We start from the raw sequence: 15720 nt of genomic DNA on the forward strand, positions 1-15720 counted from the left end.
AACACCTAATGACATTAGAATTCTAGGCTTGGACACTTCGTCCTGTTGCCAGGAGCTCTGGTCACCACTGAAATACATTGCTATGGTAACAGACCCTAATTAACTATTGAGAGTTGCCTGTGTTTTTCGCAGAATGCTCTTGGAGCCATCTTTGAAAGAACTTTATTGTCATCCACAGAAACATTGTCATGGGGAAGGGGAAAATTAGCGGTTTTATAGCAGTTCCATATTTTGTTATTACTCTTTCAATGGTGTCTTGATTTGATACACATTTCTTTGTATTTCTTTTTGCATGGCCATTTTCTGGCTGTCATTTCACATGATGAATCTTTGGGCATTTTTCATGCTTTGTCATCCACGTTTTCTTCACACAAATGAGTTCATGCCTTAGCATGTCATACCAAGTTTAATCAGAGTGTGTATGATGTGACACAGCCTGTTGTATTTAAACAAGCTCAAAAATGATAAGATGGCTTTCAAATGTGCATTCATTATGAGTTTTCACAATTAAGTTGTAAATTAAAGACAGTTTCTTGATCTGTCATATGCTGAGAAAACTTATTACAAGAAGAACATAAATTAATTTGATCATACTACTGCTTTTATAATTATTACTCCTACACTCCTACCACTATTAATAATACAAACATGATTATATAATTCATGATATATATATTTATTTGTTGAAGGGAAAGTAATAACATAGAAGGTCACATAATTATGATCCCTTTCTTGTGTCATCATTCTAACAGCAATTAAGTGTCTCACCAATTGATTACATGCTCAGGCATTTCCCAAGGATATTGGCCAGGCACAGCAGCAAGGCAGCCCGGAAGGGTCCACTCACTGTTGATTCTAAATGAAAATCTACATTATGTTTGAGCTATTTAAAGACATTTTGTTTACATTTTATTTGTTTTTACTAAATTTATATAATTTAAGTCATATATTCTAATATTACATAAAAAACATATTGACATGATCCAAAAAACAAGCGCTGCGGCAAAATAGATTTTTAAGTTCAGGCACCGCGGCCCGCTGTGCTAAAGCTGCCTTGGGAAAAGCCTGCTCTGGTCAGAAATTGTTAATTGTTGCACCTTTTGTTATAGAGACTGACACAGCTTTGATAAGATGTATCTCTGGCTATGTTTGTTTCTCATTGGTTGCTTGTAAAATGAGTCACATAATTTGTTGGAATGGACAATCCAACAACATGCCAAGCCATTGACAACTGCAATGAAGATTTACTTGGTATTAAATTCCCCTCAGATAAAAAAGTGTCCACAAGTGATGTCGCTACTAAAGCTATCTCCTTGAAACAATAAACTCCTTGACATTATTCTTTGTCAAGGGACATATTCCTTCCTTAGAATGATTTGGCATCAGAAAATTGTTAACAACAAACTGTGAAACAGACAAAGACACTATATATATCAAGAAACCAGGAATTGTCACCGGATTGCTTGCGAGGAACTTGCATGATCAACTGACATCAGGAACGCAGCATGGTTTTATTTAAGTTCCGGTCATGGCTAAATTGTATCGCTTGCTTGCGTGGCAAGGAAGAAAATATGGTTTTGATTGGAAATGAGGAAAAATGCCTGTCAAGACAATTTATGAGTTGTTGATTTTTGTGCATTCTGAGCATGAACAAAATTATGCGACCAGTTTATATGTAGGATTGGGATTTGTTCACTGTCGTTTAAGGTGCAATTGTAATCTGTTCAGGAAATATTTTTGTGAATATTTTTGTCAGCTGCTGGAAATCATTCAAGGTATTTCTGAGGCTAAGCATAATACACTGTAACTCCAATATAACGCGGATGACGGGGTCCAAGCCACGCAACAGCGTTATAAACGGACAGCGTTATAAGTTTTGAGCTCATTTATTGCAGGGGCTATAACAACATCAATAGTATAGCCTATAATATAGGTCCTGTAAAGTGTAAGCTGTGTTGTCATCCGAAAATGCATGCATATAAACCGCATCGTATCGATAACATTATACATACCGCTTTTATTACGTGCACGTTAATCCGATAATCCAATAAAATTACAACATCACTTACAAGAATAATAATCTTCAACATTTATGGCGGTAAATATGTTTACGAATTTTGTAAACACCGCAATATGCATGCGCCATTTTTCAGAAGTTTAAAGAGAACAGTGCATTATGGGGCAGAGCTTTCATTGGAAAAAGCGCATCTAAATTTAGATTGAATGCAATACGATACATGTACAAATTGCATCATACGACGTCATGCAAAAAACGTGATTTTCGGGCTTTCTGATACTGGGAAAAAGTAAATCTCTGTTAACAATTACAGTGCGTTAGCATGTCAAAAAATCGTCCGGATTATTTAATAAATTTCTCGTACACGAAATGAATTAAATGACTAAATATTAGAATGATAATGAAATGACAGAAAAAACTTGTTTTATACTGTGCGCAGTATATTTTACAGCCGCTCCTTTTTTGTAGAGTCAAACTGCAATCATATCAATGTAAGAATGTTTTTATCGTTTTGAATAACTTCAATTTTATAATTATCCCGCTTGCACGTTCCTTATCGAAACTAGCGCAACGTACCGCGTATAGGGAATACATGTAATAAACACCGACTGGCCAGTTTTCACACCTTTATTGACATTACACAACAGATTAACACCTATTAGCTGTCGAGGGTCTTTTAACCTATAATCGATTAAAATCAGTTACACGAACGGATAAAGCAATCAAGCTGTGATATCCGGCTTCTTTGAATTTTCTGAAAATACATTAAGTTGCATAACATGGATATGAATCAGAAATGGAAGGTTGGAGAACAAACGGGATCCAAGGACCCCCCGCGTTATATTGGACACAGCGTTATAACGGACCGCACTATATTGGAGTTACAGTGTAGTGTGCATATCGGTTGATAAATAAAATTGTCTATTTATATCACCTTGAAAAACTATTGTCTCTCGAACATTCAAGTTGTAATCACCAATAAGACTCTTCCACAAACCTTTTCACAGTTGGAGCATTCTTCAGATTTTCCCCATAGACTGGTTTGAGGCCCAGGAAATGGACTCGAGAGTGTCTGAAATAAGCCTTAGTCTTCCTTTGCAATCAAGCTAAAATAAATATGTTTTAAATAAATCTTATCACACATATTTCCTTTTACAAATTTTGCTGAAAGATTCATAAACTAACATCAAAAGTATTGTTATTGTTTTTTATATAGATAAGTGCTGCAACAATACGCCAAAAACCGTATTGCAATATATTGTCAGTTCAAAAACCCGTATTGCAATATATCGCAATATATTGCTAACTTGTACCAAAATTATAACTTGCCAATTACCCAATAATCCCATAAATTCCAATTTTAAAGCAAATTCTGGTAAATATTTACTATAAATGTGCTCAAGAATAATAAGAAACACAAACATTTGCAAATTTTCTTAAGTATCAAATACATTTTTGCAATTGTTACTATTTAAAGATGTGATGAAATAACGTCCAACCGGGGCGTTTTTCCCACTGAACACGCGTAATTCAGCTGACGTGATGTTCCCGTTTTTATACAACACAAAATACACCCATACTTTCCATGCGACGTTCTACATGTCTGTATAATTTTCGCGCGCTTTTTATTGAGACAAAGGATAAAGCACTTTTTATTTGACGCTATAATTTTTTATTGTCGCGTTAGCATTCAAATTTGGAAGCGTGTTTCCGAAATTCGGATTACAAATAATGCTCAAATCAGAATCGAACGAAACATTTACAGCTGTGCGCAATTAATTCAACGATAATCTGTTCAAAAGCATCGAATGAATGCTCCCATGTAACAATGCTACTCCGTATAATACACTTTTTAGAATGCTTTTTTACATAAAAAATAATTTACACTGCTTTGTTTTGTTTACCTTTTTATCATTATTTCGGATTGCTTTTCTTGACGAAATGTGAATGAATTTTTGTAAAATTTTCGTACCGGTATGATGAAAATCATATCGCAATACAATATGCGGATTGCGTATTGCGATATATACCGATATACCGGTATATTGTTGCAGCCCTAATATACAGTGAAAACTCGCTATTAAGACCACTTGTGGGACTTTTCAAAAGTGGTCTTAATAGCGAGGTGGTCTTAATTCTGAGTTTTCATGAATTTGATGGACATATGATTACAACAACGTAAATATTCACTGAACTTTTATCTGTTTGCATACAATATAACAGTCATCCGTTTATACATTGTATTTATACATTGTACAAAGATAGTATTTCAAGTTGTTCATTAAAGAAGTGTAAATACATGTATATGTACTTTTCATCAAGATCCTTGATGTTTACTTAACGAATGAGTCAATTGTCGTCTGCTTAGCATTTTGTCGAATAAAAGTCGAGATTTTCTTTTTAGAATAGCTTGAACCCGAGTCTTTCCAATGCCGAATAAATCATCGTTGAGATTTCCCATCACTTGCGTCGATCAAATCAATCTTTTCTTTTAAACACAACTCTTTCCGTTTTCGCTTATCCATTTTGAATAACGATATGGTATAAAAGTCGGTTTTTATATCCATCACGAACAAAACCGTGTTACTCAAATATCCTAACTGTTAAATTATTCGCCGTAATAAATCTTTAAAGTGTGTACCAAACAACTAACAATTTACCCATCAAAGACTCAATAATAATAATAGCTAATTGTCAATCAAGGGTTAAAAATTATAACAAGTGCCGAAAATCTAACACCTGTGTCGCAAATCGATGCCAAAAACCGTTGTCGTTAATTGTGGTTAATTGGGTCAGAATGGCTTCGTACACAAGCCCGATAGTACCACAACATCAGATCAAGTAAGGTGTGAAAATTACTGGTCGTTTGGCGGGTGTCAATTAAGAACAATATCGATAATTGGTACTGATTAAAGTGGTCGTAATAGCGGATTAGCGGGTTGGTCGGATTAGTGAGTGTAACGACCATTGAAATATAGAAGGAACAAATCGGGACTGAAAAATGGTGGTCGACTTAGCGAGTTGGTCGGAATACCGAGGTGGTCGTAAAGAGAGTTTTCACTGTAGATCTAGCCATTAGCTTTATTCCTTTTATCAAGCTATAATTTCCTTGTCAAACTTGATCTGTTACTTAGAAAACACATGTACAGTGAATAATGACACTGAATCATGACATTAAGTAGATCTGATGAAGTCTTGAAAAAAAAACATAAATAAAACTGGGCTTTTAATTCGGACATCTTAATTGCATCAAATGACCCAAATGATGATCCAGAGTTGGTGAACAACAGGGGCAATGTTTCTGGCCATCTAATCTGCAGCTATCAGTGGCCATTTGCAACAAGGGAGACAAATGTGATCTGTCACTTCAAACCTCGCAAATGTATTTAGGATGGCTATTAACTTCTAGGTACTGATGATTGGTCAGAGAGGACTTTATGATGAAAAATGGGAAAAGTAGTGCAGGCTACTACACATGCACCTATTATTATACTGAGACCCTTAAACAAGCATTCCTCCCTGCTGAAAAGAGGGTCTGGTTGATAGTGGGATAGAAGGAACCCAACTATGTCTGTAATTACAAGTGTTTGCCTTGCAGTCCTTAAATGACTTTTCATGCTGATGTGTTTTTGTGAATGGTGGTAATAAACTTAAGATGGCTTGCCCAAAGGAAGAAGCACAGTTGAAAATGTCCATGGTATTAAGTACGATTTATTTATTCAGTATGAAACATATAAATGTTTCATTCAAAGGAAAAGTTATGGTTATCCTATAAATAAGCATTTAAATGAGATTGAGTGATGTAGTATGTGTTGGTTTGAGCCTTTACATGTGTAAATGGGTCTTATATGCCATATGCGACCATCATAGTTCCAGACACGCAGCTTGCACATCTGCGCAGTTTGGCCTGGAGCTACCCTGTGCATTAATGAGACCTCAAACCTTTTGATTTTATAGCGGACAGCTCAGCCCCAGACCTGGTCTGAATCTACGTTGGATGCACATGGCATAAGACGCTTTTTGTATGACGTAGGTTAAATCTCCTGACCATGATTCTGTATAGGGTATAAATATGGGATTAATTAATAATGTTGGTGATACTATATCGTGTAGACCACATTTTATGACACATGGAATATTGGAGAAAAAATAATAAATTCATGATAGAATCTTTGCAATTAATGCTGGAAATCGGAAAAGCTCTCATAAAGTTCTCCAGATAACCAGATTTTTTCATGTAATCCCCACATTCTAACTAATAAAGTCACATAAATAATATCTCTTCATCAGAATGGTGACATTTCACATTAGGGCACAGTTTTTATGAATAAAACATGATAAAAGAGAAGGAGAGCAGTATGCCCAGACAGTGGACACCAGTTCAGTAGATGGACATTTTGATCCAGAACATTAGAAGCTTGCATTTAAGAGTTCTATGAATGCCTCTGATCATTAGAGAAGTCTGTTTCAAATGATTAAAGCTATTGAGTTATATAATCATGTAGGGGTTTTCTTTAAAGGGAGCAAGGATTTTTTTTCTCATTTGAAGCTGTTCAAACTATTTCCTTGTAATGAAATAGCTTGAGAGGAAAGAAAATATTTTGATTCTAGTTTGAATACTCACTTAATTTAGTGATGATATGTTAATTCAAATAAATGAAATTAAATTAGAGTTCCACAATCTGTGCGAATTGAGCAGATGGATAATCTTGTAAAGAAAGTGTTGCTATAGATTCAGCATCTTGGCTGTGGTTAAGAATTCCAATGAAACCCATGTTGCTTCTGAAAAAATAGAGATAATAATTTTGCATAATTACATGGGGAGAAAAAGAATAAAACTGTGAAGATCTTGTTTAGGGATGATTGGATTTAAGAGCAACTTAATACCGCCATTATAATGTATCAGCAGACATGGGAGTGAATTATTAGCGGGAATCTTCTTAGGACGCGCAATTTGTCAGCGTTAACAAGCATGCTAGGAACATGCTGGTCGCCTTTCAGAATCTTAGGCTTAGTTGTGGCAAGAAGGGGGATCAATTATTGCATGGTACTGTACATTTTGATGACATTAGGTGGGTAGCTCATTCCCATACTTTAAAGCATACTTTAAGTTTCAAACGTCAATAACAATCCTTAAATTACTTAAGTAATGCACAACCTGTTTTCATTCCACCCATCATTTAGTCTACCTTGATCTGTAGCTATCACCATATCCATAAGCTTCTCACATTGGGTGGCCATAAACATAGACCCACATTGATCAACTTTGTATATATTATCCCTTAACCACTTAGATACGTATTTTGACGCATTTGTGGTCCCTTGAAAGTAAAATTTTATAAAAGGCCTTTCTTACTTGATTCATTTTAGTTTTAAAGGCTTCATTTCCAACCATAAGATACTGATGAGCAGCAAACAGCATTAAACCTGAACAGACTGTGAGTTACTCGCTTGCTGTTCAGGTTTTATGTTGTTTGGCATATGTACTTTGCTTCTGAGTGAGAAAGGGTTAAACAATAACGAGAGCGCCGATGGCGCTGAAAGCATAGTTGCAAGATACAGGGAAGTTGCTGCTGAAGTAAATGTTTAGGTCAAAATATACTAAATAGTTTCCTTATATGTTTCGATGTAAAAGCGACAACTTTGAGCGAAAATAAATACAACATTTTGCACATAGAGATAACCATACCTTTTCTTGACGGGCATTCTTAGCTGAATCGATTTAAGCAATAAAAAAGATTTGTCATGTTCAAACCAAAAACAAATTCGACTCAAATCAAAATCGACTGTTTTTGCGCCTTTTTCGGCCGTTTTCTAGTGGATTGTAACCTTTTGCAGTGCCATTTTTTACTTTAATCTCCAACTTTATCCTATTTCAGGGATTAAGTAGTGAACACCTATGCTTACCCTATCAATATCTCCAAACGATAAAATCAGAACAAAGTGTATAACATGCCTCCGAGGAAAATATGATGATTTGTTTAGAAAGTACAGCCCTTCATGACTCGATTATTTAGTTTATTGTAGCCTTAACGATTGCTGACATCACGAGTCGCCCCCCTTGTTAACAAAATGCTCTATTTTTAGAAACGGGAATTCCAAATAGTGACGAATGTGAATGGTTACAAAATGACATAACTATGAAAATAAAAACGTAGAATTACATTATTTCACGCATACCATTATGCAACCATCCGTTTTCTTTTCCGACTTGATACATTTACAGCTTTCCATTTAATATTTAACAGACACAGCACTCGTCCAGAATTCGCGCGTATCCATTAAATCCGATGCCACATTTAAACCGTTAACTCTACTCGTAACGTAAATTTCTGGCTCAAAGTAAATCATTTTAACTTCAATTAACACATCTCTATTACTTTTAAACTCTACTTCATCAAATCCATAGAAAGGCACGTCAGAATCCATGTCATAAATCAGAAAACATTCATCGTACTCCGCCATTTTTTACACATTTTCAAAGAATAAAAGTGCTTTATGCCCCACTTCCTGCTGAGAATATGTTTTAATTTCTATTTATAATTAACCGATGAAATGTTACATATACTTTAACCAGGGCCTTATTAATTCAGTTATGTAAACATTTGACCTCTCACAGAACAGTAAACGAAGGAAATAGAAATTGGGATCCCATATAAATTAGGTGTGAGGTCACTATCAACAAGAACAGAATTGTTTTACAAACGAAATTTGTTTTAGGTTATAAGAAGATTTTTTGACATAAAACGGTCTTAGAAAAATTCACTAAAAAAGGTGTCAGCAATATTCTTGGAAGAAAACGTTAGAAAAACGTTTCCCAAAATTTTTTTTAAGAATTACCATATACTAAATTAAATAGATATTTCGTCTGATTTTTGATCAGGTAAGGCTTCAAAAAGGGTAACCGACCGATGTGGATTTTTGAAATGTGGTATATACCATAAGCATAGGTGCAAGCACCTATGCTAAAAACCACAAAACAACATGATGTCCATCATTACTCCAATCATTGACATGAATCTCATTTTTGTATTCTATTTTTATTGTTTTTACTAACATTTTATACTTGAAAGTTTTTTTCAACATTTGAATCCAAGTTACACTCAATGAACTGCACAATATGATCATTAAATTCCAGAATAACCTTATGGAATGTTATTATTCATTATATTCAGCATTATGCCTTAAACATGACAACAAGCACAGCATAAAACACAAAGATTAAGGCAAAACATTCTCTGGAAAAGTTTGACACACAATTTATAGCATCATTAAGACTGCAGGGCAGAGAGTGTTATGCTGCTTAATGTTTCATAACAATGTGTTGCACATCATTTGAACATGCACCTCAACTCTCAAGCTTCAAGCAGATGAGGGCATTGTTTGGAAATTATTGCCTCCACAAGGACTTCTGTTGAAAAGGAGCAGATGGAAATGATAGCCTTGATTTTTTAGAGCTTGGAAGAGTTATTAAGAAATTAAAAGATTTAGCACTCATTAGTATGCATTTCATTTGAGATTTGGAATAACATTCAGTCATTTCAAATCTATTAAACTTAAATGCATTTGTATGTGCCCCAGTCTATACTGGGGAACATATTGTTTTTGCCCTGTCTGTTTGTTGGTTTGTTTGCGTCAAACTTTAACATCGGCCATAACTTTGGCATTCATGTGTATCTCATGGAGCTGCACATTTTGAGTGGTGAAAGGTCAAGGACATCCTTCAAGGTCAAAGGTCAAATATACAGGGGGGGGGGGACATAGTGTTTCACAAACACATCTTGTTTTTTTAATATTTATAAAATTCCCTCCTTTCTATCATTTAACATAAAATCCAATTGTTTTAAATATTTTATTAGATATGTAGCTTAAACATAAAAATAATTTTGTTTGATTGTGAATGATTGATTTTCTAAAAACAATAAAGCTAGAATAAACATTTTATATCTGTTATACTTTTAACTTGCCGACATTAAATATGGAATGATTTAAATATTTTAAAGTGAAGAATGAGTTTAAGTAATTAAAAAAAATGTACAAAACAGCAAACAAAGTTTATATTGCAGAAAATCACTCCAAATCATTTCAGGAGGCCATTTTGATCTGCTGCTTTGTTCTTCTGTCATGCAGAAGGTCATGTGACCTCAATTTACAACCAACCAATCAAATTAATTAGATTATTTGCTGCATCAATCAGTCATATGGGTGATGGTCAAGTGCAAAGTCCTGTATGAAATTTTTATTAATATAAAGTGATCAATGAAAACAATGTTTGCAAAAGGGTTAAAATGTTCAGGAAACAAGCACCATTGCCTAGAGTGACCTTAAATGGCCGAATCTTAATTGAAATCAGGAGTCCTTGTATCCAGGGATATAATGGACATTCTTGGATATTTCCATTCTATAGGCTAGCACATAAACGGTTAAATTGACTTGTCACGTTTTATTTATGGTCTTGGTCAGAGAGCTGATCAAAATTGTCTGGTCAGAAAAGGTTGGAGGAGATATGCTATGTTCTGATCGATGGCTTATGTTAGAATAGAATGTACTTTGTCACTATGATCGAGACTTCTTTGTTACTGAGCTTTTTTTTTAGCTCTTCATAATATTGTGGGTTACAAACAAGAATTGAAATTCTTGCAATGTCTGTATTTTTCTGACAGCATTTGTTGTTTTATTAAACCAAAAAACCTTGCTAACTTGGAAAAAAAAAGAAAGAAAATACACCTCATATAAAAAGTTATTCCTTTCAAAAAATATTTTATTGACCAATCTGTCCAGATTATTTTAATATTAAAATAGTCCTTAAAGTATTGTTTGCTTTTAAAATCTTTATTTGTGGAGGGGTCTCAACACAGCCAGGTAGACTGAGAGAAGCAAAACAAATTTTTGACCTCCCTTGGAGAACATATTCTGCTGTCTGGTTGCTTGTGAAGTACCTGATCCCATGTCCTTAATGCTGCCTTAATTAAGCAACAGGTTTGGAGACTGCAGTTGGCGTTTGAATGTGGCTATCCAATAATATTCTTGAAAATTGTACATGAGGTGTGAAATGTGTGGAACAAAATTCCAATGAAAAGTCATTTAAAGTGAAAAGCAGGTTAAAACAGCAACCCTGAACAAATATCTGTTACCTGCCTAACTAAAGTTGTGGTTTGAAAAGATCCATAATAATTCATGACAATTGTAATTGATGGAATGATTTCTTGTGAATGTTTCAACATTATCTTGTGTGTTTTCTGTTTTAAAACTTCTTTTAAATTTTGTAATTATCTGCAAAATTTCTTTAAATGGATTTTTGCTCTAAAACCTTGATAGTTCTTACTAGATTTTCTAAATGTTTATTGATGAAGTGTACTTTAATACAGTATTAAAATTCTTGAATTGAAATGGGAACTTTATTAAATAATTAATGAGATTTCAGCTGTTTAGCTTATTTTGCATAGTTTGTGTGACTGTCCTATAAAGTAAAGCATGGAAGGGATATTCAGTAATATTATAATGATTTCCACTGAGTTCAGTGTTGCAAATAAATAAAAAATTCCTAAACCTGTTTAGACAGAATAAGCAAATTAATATGGATTATGTAATATAGAAGAATGAACAAATCCGAATTTAAAAAATGACACTGATTATCTTAATAAATAATTTAAGAAAACGATGATATTTTGTTTGCAATTCATAATATATTTTAGCAAATTTTGCTTTTGAAAGCAAAAAAAACTGTTACATGTAGTACATCTTTGCTGGAAGGCCGGAAATCATTGCCGGGAATTCAAATCTTGAAACATAAGAGACATTTCTTACTGCTGTTCTTCATGGGAAGAACTCCCTGCTCTTTACAAAACACAGTTATCAGGAAAGAAACATTTATTTTCCGACTGTGTTAATTTGAGGTTCATGTTGATATTGCAGTGATTTTGATGACTCTGTCAGATAGAAAGAAACATTATCTGAATCTGTTGTCCTGAATTAAGGTTCTGTAAGTAGTCAGACTTGATTGGCCACATATCTGGAATTTCACCATAACATATCTGAATGTAAGCTTATAGGAATTTTTTCCAGCATTTTCTGATTTGCATGATAACCTCCCGTTCTCACAGAGCTGTGACTTTATGACGATCATCCAGATCAAGCCACGATCTGAAAAAGGTTCATGGATCGGGGCGGATCGAGGCCGATCGTAGTCTAAATCGAGCAATTTGGCTCTTTGTGTTTTTTATTCTTGTCTCTTGTTGGCCAGGATCCTGCTACGCTTGTTTTGAGCATGTTAAAAAAAACGTGGCGAGAGCGTACAGCTCTCCGATCATAAAGACTCTACCGCGATCATACTGTGCTTATCAAGACTCCACTACGTTTCTCCTGCGATTAAGCACGATCGGCCGCGTTTTCGGCCATGCTTTGATCGTAGTAGAAGCGGCGTCTTTTTGTGAACGGGGGGTAATATAGAATCATTAATCCATAGTGAAGACTGAATTGTGGGCTTTGATGCTTTTTCAGTAAAATAGTTGACACATTTGACATGCTGTATTTAGTTTATAATATGTTGATATATCCCAATCATTGAAATTGTTGCAGGTCTTTACAGTTCTCACTTTAAAGTGTTTTTATGTATGAAAAAAAGCTCCATGGCCTAAAGACAGTGCTTATCTTTCAAGAGAAATTTGACAGTCATACATTTTTGTGATGACTCTCAGATTGCTGGAGTTTATATTTTTACATATTTTATCTTTATTAATACATTATCAGCCAATGTCAACAATTATTTAAATGTAGAGTGCATCCAATTATCAGTTTAAATTAAAACATCATCCCAAGGATTTCTGCGGGCACTAAGACAAATATCTTCCTGAATTAAAATTTAAAAAAATCATGCTATTTTCATGCTACACATGTTCTGTTGGACAATTTTCATCACAGTGTAATAGCATTTCATCTCAAATTTGCATACAGTAATGACAGAATGCGTAGAATTAATTATTCGTTTTTTTTTTCCTCATGAAATTACTCCGTCCTTATTTGATTGTCTTCGTTAATCATGTGACCAAAAGCTCGCAATTCCAAGCATGCCTCTTCCTGACTCAGACTTACTCATTGCTGATCTGTATTCTACAAGTGCATACAGATATTTAGCCGCGCGGAAATGATGGGGCTTTATTACAAGTCTGGAGATGTCAGTGGTGCTGGAGACTTTTTAATAAAATCCTTCAGTGACAGTTTTACTCTTACTTCAGAAATGTTTCCCATTGAAATTGCTTCATGTTAATGCTATTATGGACAAACATGCTTTGGTGTGATATTACCTATACATCAATTGATGGCAGACCTTTTCAGACATTTGATTGAAAAGTCAAGTATAGCATAATTCTGTTCATGTATTCCCATTGAGTTGAGACAAATTGACATTAAAATCACTTTACCTTTTCACACTGGCGTGATGTTATTGTAAGCAGTTATTGAGGATCATTAGGTATTAATATAAATAAAGTACAATACAAGAACACAAACTATCTGCCCAAACACGTTGAAAACATTGCATTAAGTGTGCTTTTTGTGCACTGTAATCTTAATGCCTGAAACCTATATGATTTAATAGATTTTGTAAGAATATCTTATTCCCCATTGAGTTTACATTCGCAATTTTGTAATGTTACTTATTTATTTAAGAGTATTTGCGTGCATAAGATATGGAGTCTAGAAGCATGTTTATGTGCTTCAAACGCCTTACATGATGCTTAAATGTATGCTGAACAGCTATAAACGTGTTCTTAAAATGATATGAATTTGTGGTACTGGTTGTAGAAAATAATTTGGGCATTGTAGTGGTGGTGTAGTTTTTCATTGAATCTTTATGGGAATTCTAGACCTTTAGATGTCTACACTGGCACTATAGATAAATAATGAAAGAGACTTTTCCCATATCTGGCAATTAACATCATTGCCGTGGTCCAGCACTGGATGTAAATCTGGTTTAATGCCATGTTATCAGAACAGTCTAGGCCCTAGAGATTTTACATACTCTATTTTGTACTAGAACTTTCTTTATTTTCAAGTACTTGCCTATATATGGATAAAATTCATTGTTTAGTAAATTGATGGTTTATTTAAAACAAGAAATATCTTTAAAAAAGATATACGGCGTTGATTGTGGTTGGAGTTTATGGAAGGTAAAGATTTAAATGAATGAGATCAAGGATAGCTAATATCTTTTTCAGTTTTTAGCTGCATCAAACGCAGTACGGGATGTTACGCGGAGTTTTCGCGGCTTATTTTACATTATTACATATTGCTGGTCATAAACCTATAGATACAAAACAGAAAACCAAAGTCAACCGGCCACACGCGAAGTCTCCGTACATATTTTAAATATGTATACGCGCGTTCTTCGAACAAACCTGTTTGAGTGGTTTATCGGGCATTGCTACGTGTATTTGATTCGATTATTAACAGTATCGAGAATCATCGCGCTCATACTTAATACATTAGTCAATATGCTGCAATAATACATTAGAAAATATGATAGAATAATTCTTGTTAATTAATTAAAATTAATATTTATCATGGTATTGTTGAAAACACATTAAGAATCTATTATTGACATGCCATAAAATAATATCGCTGGATATCTTCATTTCACATCTTTCTGGTGGTAAAGAAAATTCCAGTTCACCTAGTTCACGCTATAGCGTCTTTATTATATAACTATTATGTTACTGACCGCGAACTCCGAACAGCACATTAGGTCTGACCTGTATGTAAACTCTGACATTCAAACACACTAACCGCGAACTGACCCCTTATACCTCGCGGGTTGAAATGCAATGCATTAAAGTGAGGCATCGCTTCCACTGCTCTTTATACTTTTACATTAACATGTTGACAGGAATATGGAAGTCAGTACTAAATATGAGAACATGGCCTTTAAGTACACAACGTTCTCGCGCTGAAAATCCTCTGAAAATAAAAGGTGCACGCACAAACTGTATTGATGTCGAGATTGAGTGTAAAACTGCTCTATCTATTAAGCCTTTTTATTAGAGATAAAACTGTTTCATGCTGAACACGCAGTAAAACAGTGTTACAAAGACGCGGACATGTTTCCAATGTTCTAGTGGTATTATCAAATCAACCAATGCAGTCAATGAAGTGTATTCATCTGTACTTGGCCGCGGGAAGTTTTATTTGAATTCTATTGGACGCTAACAAAGGTCAGGCTAAGGTGAAAAGCTGGCGTATACAGCTAACGCCGAAAAACAACAACATAAGTTTGCTATTATCTTTCTTTAAACTTTAGATATTTCTTTGTTACTTTTGTTTATCACAAAATTGTTATTGTTTCCCATCCTATAATTGAAAGGTCTTATTTTTAGGGTGGCATATAGCATTTGAACTGTCTGTCCATCAGTTCGTCCGAAAAATTTTACATTGGCCATAACTTTTGCAATATTGAAGATAGCAATTTGATTTTTGGCATGCATGTGTATCTCATGGAGCTGCACCTTTTGAGTGTTGAAAAGTCAAGGTCAAGTCATCCTTTAAGGTCAAAAGTAAAAAAATACAATCTAAGGAAAGTTATAAGCTTTAAAAGGGAGATAATTTCTAAACCTGCCAAATGATATATTGAAATTTTATTTCAAAGCGGCGCAATATGGGGCCTAGTGTTTCTGACAAACACATCTCTTGTTATTTTTTATGTTTAGAAT

General features: G+C 34.4%; 1 protein-coding gene across 5 annotated transcripts in view; it reads left to right on the forward strand.

Moving 5' to 3' along the window:
- The window catches only part of LOC127876261 (neuroglian-like), a 281922-nt gene that overhangs the window by 227976 nt on the left and 38226 nt on the right, over window positions 1–15720 (forward strand). The gene's annotated exons all lie outside the window — the stretch shown is intronic.

Source organism: Dreissena polymorpha, chromosome 4 (genome assembly GCF_020536995.1).
Source record: "Dreissena polymorpha isolate Duluth1 chromosome 4, UMN_Dpol_1.0, whole genome shotgun sequence".
Lineage (NCBI taxonomy): Eukaryota > Metazoa > Mollusca > Bivalvia > Myida > Dreissenidae > Dreissena > Dreissena polymorpha.